The sequence below is a fragment of the Macrobrachium nipponense genome, chromosome 2 (assembly GCF_015104395.2).
Source record: "Macrobrachium nipponense isolate FS-2020 chromosome 2, ASM1510439v2, whole genome shotgun sequence".
NCBI lineage: Eukaryota > Metazoa > Arthropoda > Malacostraca > Decapoda > Palaemonidae > Macrobrachium > Macrobrachium nipponense.
The window spans coordinates 170244434-170251135 of NC_087201.1; the positions used below are offsets into that span (position 1 = coordinate 170244434).

Sequence of the window (6702 nt, forward strand, 5' to 3'; positions counted from 1 at the left end):
TCAATATTTCTGTTAGCATGATAATAGTCTCTTGACAACACCTTTCTCTCTCTCTCTCTCTCTCTCTCTCTCTCTCTCTCTCTCTCTCTCCTAATCACTTGAGAGAGAGAGAGACTGGTGGACATAGGTTGCATTGTTATATTGAAGAGAGAAAGAGAGAGATATAAAGTACGTAGAAACCTTGGAGAAATCTCTCTCTCTCTCTCTCTCTCTCTCTCTCTCTCTCTATCCTAATCACTTGAGAGAGAGAGAGAGAGAGAGAGAGAGAGAGAGAGAGAGAGAGAGTAGGACATAGGTTGCATTGTTACATTGAAGAGACCTTACCTTACATCTTGTTCGGGTTGCCCCAGGTCCCTCAGTGTGAGGCACCTCTTATGACTACTAGAGAGTTGCTAGTACATCTTCCGGTATATTTTGCATCTTCCAATCTTGGATGGTCTGGGATACAGCTTAGATATTTGTCGAGCTTATTCTTAAACACATCTACGCTCACTCCTGATATATTCCTCAGCATTGAATAGACGCTGCATTATCGATGCTGGTGCCTAGTTGATTAATGTCATGTGTGCTTTTCTTATTTTTCCTGGTATAGTTTTGGGCACTATTAATATACGTCTGCTTGCTCTTTCTGATATTTTTAACTCCATGATGTTTTCGGCTATTCCATCTGTCTGTTTCCATGCCTGAATTATCATGTAACATTCTCTTCTCCTTTCTAGACTATATAATTTTAAGGTTTGTAGTCTTTCCCAGTAGTCAAGGTCCTTAACTTCTTCTATTCTAGCTGTAAAGGACCTTTGAACACTCTATTTGTGCAATATCCTTTTGATAGTGTGGGTACCATATCATATTGCAATATTCAAGTGGACTACGAACATATGTTTTATAGAGCATAATCATGTGTTCAGCTTTTCTTGTTTTGAAGTGGCGTAACAACATTCACATTTTCGCTTTACATAGTGCCAATAGAATTGCTCTTTGATCATTGCATAACATGTTCCTAATCATCATCACACCAAGGTCTTTAACTGCTTCCTTATTTGTGATTGTCTCATTATTAGGCCTCCTATATGCATATAGCTTTCCTTCTCTCTCTCCATAATTTATTGATTCAAATTTATCAGAGTTAAATACCATCCTATTTACCTTTTTTCCACTTTCAATTCTTAGAGGGCCAATTTCTATTCTTCTTTTATTCATCTTTTCTGCGTACGAGTATAATAGTTTGGGGTTTTGCTTGATATTTACTAGGGTTTTTTCTTCCAAGTCCCGTTTTTCATTTTCTTTTTATTGTATAATCTTTAGTTCTGCATTTTCTATCTTACTTTTTAGTTCTATAACTTTCCATTCATTTTTTTCTTTTGCAAGACCTTTTTTCCACTTTCTGATTTTCTGGAACAAGATCCTTCTGTCTCTTGGTATGCATGACTGATGTTTACTTTTCTTCTTCGGTATATATTTATCCACTATTTTCTCTAATATTTTATATAATATCTCCGTATTTACCCTTATGTTTCTTATTCCACACTTACGAAAATGTTATCCCAATCTTTGTTTAATTCTTCATTTATTTCTGACCATTTTATATTTTTACTGTAGAAGTTGTATTTTCCATATCCTTCCCACTTTTTCATTTCTTGCTTATCTCTGTTTTCACTTGCTTTGGAATGGACTGTTAATTCTATGACATCATGGTCTGAAATACTCGCATTATAAACTATTATTTCTTTAACATAATTCACCTTGTTCACAAATACTAGGTCTAAAGTATTTTCCCTTTTTTGTTGGCAGGTGATTTATTTGTTGAATGTTGTATTCTAGTAGCATATCTAATAGCTTTTCGAATTACCTCTTATCTTCTGCACTACTATTACTCTCTTTTTTGTATGTATAAATGCAACCATAATCTCCTATTCGTTCTTTCCAGTCTACGGAAGGAAAGTTGAAGTCTCCAGATAGGAGAATAGTCCAGTCCTTGTGATTTCTACATTTATCATCCAATTTTTCTATTATCATGTCAAACTCTTTAGTATTAGGGGGTCTATATATTACTATGCTCATAAATTTTTCAGATTCAAATTCTACCGCTATTAGTTCACATTCTGAGTTATTATATTTCTCATATATTTTTCCTTGTTTTTTGTCTTTCCCATATATTGCGGTTCCCCCTTGATTCCTATTTTTTCTATCTGATCTATAAGTTTGGAACCCTTTTATTTGATCGTCATTCCCAGTCTCTGGGAATACCAGTTTCACTTATATTCATTATATCTATTTTCTTTTCAATTTGGGTTAGTTCTTCTAAGTACTCTATTTTTCTTTTAGAGTTACTCGTAACTAAACCCTGCGCATTCATCACTATGATGGTTTGCGTGTTTTCTCCTTCATTTAATATGGGTAATAATAAGGATTTTCCCATGTCTCTTTCCTGTTCTGGTATGTTGTTCTTTTCTTCATTTCCAGAAATTCTGACATTAAAAAATCCAACTTTTCCATAATATTTGATCTTCCTTCATCATAATTATTCATTTTGTGTCTGAATCTGCAATTTTCTCCGTGTCTGCAATATTCTCTTGCATCATAAATACAGTTCTTATCTCTTGAGTTGTATCTTGGAGCTGAGGTATGGAAATATTTTGCTGACACTGCATATTGCGGTGATGGCTTGGCTTTTTCTTTCACCTGATATTCTTTGTTCCTCTCTTTATTTGTTTCTTTCTTATTTTGTATTTTATCATTTGATTGATTATTTATTTGATTTTGATTCATGGCTACAGGGTGCATATATTTACATTTTTTGTCGAACTTACATCCTTTTCCTTCTTTTAGGTTTTTGCATATTTTTGGATATAGATCTCTGCAATCATCCTCATAGCCGTCTAGGTATGCATATTTACCATATTTTTCATAGTTGTGACATACCTTAGGATGTTTGTAGCAACATCTTTCTCCGAATCTGCAATTCCCTCTTTTCAAAAGGATGCAGACTTAGTCTTTCTTGTCTGTTTTTTCCTCTTTCCCATGATTGTGTAGATCTGGGTAGAGCCTCTTCGGGATTTTCTTTTGTGTTGTCATATCGTAATTTATTTCTTCGTATGTATGCTGCATATATAGTATCAATGAGTATCTCTGCATCCATACTTTTATCTTGTTCTTTGTTTTCCTTATTTTTTTCTGTCATTTAAGTTTTGTTTACTTCTCTTCCGTTTTCCTCTTCTTCTTCTTTCTCTTCCTCTTCTTCTTCATCATCCACTATTTGTACATTCAGTCTTGAGAGAGAGAGAGAGAGAAAGTACGTAGAAACCTTGGAGAAATCTCTCTCTCTCTCTCTCTCTCTCTCTCTCTCTCTCTCTCTCGCTCTATGTAACAATGTAACCTACGTCCTACAGTCTCTGTATCTCTCTCTCTCAAGTGATTAGGAGAGAGAGAGAGAGAGAGAGAGAGAGAGAGAGTACGTAGAAAACCCAGAAAAAATCTCTCTCTCTCTTTCTCTTTCAATGTAACAATGTAAACCTACGTCCTACAACCTCTCTCTCTCTCTCATACAATGTAAAATTGTAACCTACGCAATATTATCATTCTCTCCCTATCTCTGATACGAAGTAGCAATGTAACCAACCTACGCCCTACAATCTCTCTCTCTCTCTCTCTCTCTCTCTCTCTCTCTCTCTCTCTCTCATACAATGTATAAATGTAACCTACGCATTGTTATCATTCTCTCCCTATCTCCCATACAAAATAGCAATGTAACCAACCTACGCCCTACAGTCCTTTTCTCTCTCTCTCTCTCTCTCTCTCTCTTCCCACTGTAATCCACAACCAACGCCCCTCCTTTTTTTTATTCACATCCAACCTTATTGTATTTCCCTTCAGCGCCGCCGAAGGGGATTGTTTGAGTAGATGGGCTGGCTATCATAGCTCCCTGAAATAGCGACCGTTCATCAAATTTCGGAAGCTCCTTCCGGCATATTTTCAGTCCCGAGCGGAGATAATTATAGTTTGATATACAAGTACTACGTAAAGCTCGTAAACAAATTAGTTTGCGTTTTGTTTATCTGCTGAAAGTGATTATATTTCGCATCGTGAAAAATATATATTTTTTAATTTTGTATTTTGGTTCATTTATGACGATAATTTATGTTCGTCTGTTGGAAATAATCTTTATTTCAGACACCTCATTTATAATAATTTTGTAGACGTGTTACCTCGTCAAAATAATTTTGTATGCTGATAAACTCGTTAAATATATATATATTTTTTTTAGTTTTGATACCTCGTGAAAAAATCATTTTGCATTTCGGTCACCTCGTGAAAAAATAATTTTGCATTTTTGTAACCTCGTGAAAAAATGATTTTGTATTTTTGTCAACTCGAGAAAAAATAATTTTCTGTTTTTTGTACTTCGTGAGGAAATAATTTTGTATTTATTTCCACTTCGTGAAACAAATTTGTAATTTTGTCACCTAGTGAAAATTTTTTTTCTTTTTTTTTTTATATGTGTCACCTTGTGAAAAAATAATTTTGTATTCTTGTCACCTTGTGAAAAATTATTTTGTATTCTGGTCACTTCCCATTGAAACTGAATCCTTCCTCTCTCTCTCTCTCTCTCTCTCTCTCTCTCTCTCTCTCTTGCACACGACACTCGACGAGTGACAAGTCGTTCAATTAAACCTGCTATTTTATTTAACTCTGTTCGAATCTCATTTTCCTTCTGTCTTTTCCCTCGAGGGTGAAAATAAGTGCGGTCATTAAACAAGATCACGCGTCGCTTCCGATTACAGGAATTAGTCTCCCCCTGACAAAAATGGAGAGGTCTTTTTATTTTCGCGGCATTCGCTAAATTAAAACCAGCTTGTCTTCCTGAGGTTTGAAAAGGCATAGTTTGAGCTTTTGCAGAACTGACGCAGGAAGCGCATTATTTTGATACCTGTCTCTATTTTAGACGAAAGAAAGAGAACTTTCACATTCACAACTGATGCCTGATTCCCTTTATCCTCAGAAAGCAACGAGATTTCCTGAAAGCAACACCAATGCGCAGTCAATGTGCTTTTAGCTGTCAAACTCCTCAGTTCCAGGTGTCCTTTTATCCTCAAATCGTTGGACGGTGGGACAGCCCCCAAGAGGACGTTGTGTAAATGGAACTTCAGAATACCATTCTCCTTGTATATTAATACATTTCTATCTATTTGTTGATTAATTTTTTATTTTTCTTTAAAAGAAATGGGACTTCTCACGCGAAGGTGCAGTACATTTATTTGTTAATTAAATCATTTATTTCTTTAATAATCGTTCCATATGAATAGGTTCCATCTTCGGAATAATAATAATAATAATAATAATAATAATAATAATAATAATAATAATAATAATAATAATAATAATAATAAATACCACCCAGTCGAATTGGAAGACTGTGATAGAGCAAAAAAAAAAAAAAAAATAAAAAATAATAATAATAATAATAATAACACTGTTGAATAAAATGGCAGAATTCAGCGAATTTATCCTATATATTATCTTTTCTATTTTTCCTTATTACTCCTGTTCTAAATAAAATACCACTTTTAGCATTATTCCCAATATGAATACTGGCTAATTATTAAGAACTACCGCTGAGCCAGAGAAGCAAGAAATAAGGAAAAATAGAAAAGATAAAATATAAGATTAATTCGCTGAATTCTGCCATTTTATTCACGGAATGTGTTAACAGAGGGTCTTCTTCCAAAAATAATATTATTATTAATAACAACACACTGTGCCAACACTTCTATCGAGTACACACTCACACTGCAGACTGAAGCCCCTACTCCCTAATTATCGTTTCTCTCCATCCATCCATTTCTTTTTAAGCCTTTCTCTTCTCCTTCCCCCTAACACTTTCAATCAGGTACCTCGAGAAATCGATAAATAGCCATAACGTCTTCATTAGTCGTGCAAGAACGCTAAAATCTCTTATTCTTTGTGAACATTAATGAGCTGAGAATATACGACTCTGAAGTGAAGTAATTAGGACTGTTATGAATATTTATATTCACCTAAAATCCTGTCGGATCTCTTATCATCAGCATACTTAATTCGCTTGGTGTTTAAGTAACCAAGATTTTGGTGGACTTTGTTATCATTGGTTTAGGCTCCTTTAGCACAAGGAATAGACATGTGTTACAAATGAAAGTTTACTATAGGCTGCAAAGAGTAATTAATAATCATATGGAAATGCATATATAGCATATTGTTTAGATTATATAGAAATATGCAGGGTATTTATCTCAATATATATATATATATATATATATATATATATACATACATATATATATATATATATATATATATATATATATATATATATATATATATATATATATATATTTAACCTTAGATTCTAATCTCGGTATTTCTATTTTAAAGGTAGCAATAGTCGTGCCTCTAAGGCACTGGCAATAACATACCAACATCCATTTCCTCTAACAATCCAACACAAACCCCCCCCCCCTCTCTCTCTCTCTCTCTCTCTCTCTCTCTCTCTCTCTCTCATCTCTCTCTCTCCATTACCTAAGGCCATCAAATCAAACTCGCGAACTTACAAACTAACATTTAAGAGCAAAGTATTAGCTAAATAAACTCAGGTTCTTAACAAAATGATTAAATGAAAGGTTGAACTCAGATAACCCACTCCCTATTTCTACTACAATAACCAACATT

General features: G+C 34.1%; 1 long non-coding RNA gene across 1 annotated transcript in view; it reads right to left on the reverse strand.

Moving 5' to 3' along the window:
* LOC135221567 (uncharacterized) overlaps nt 1-6702 on the reverse strand; it is a 317490-nt gene that overhangs the window by 280122 nt on the left and 30666 nt on the right. The window lies entirely within an intron of this gene.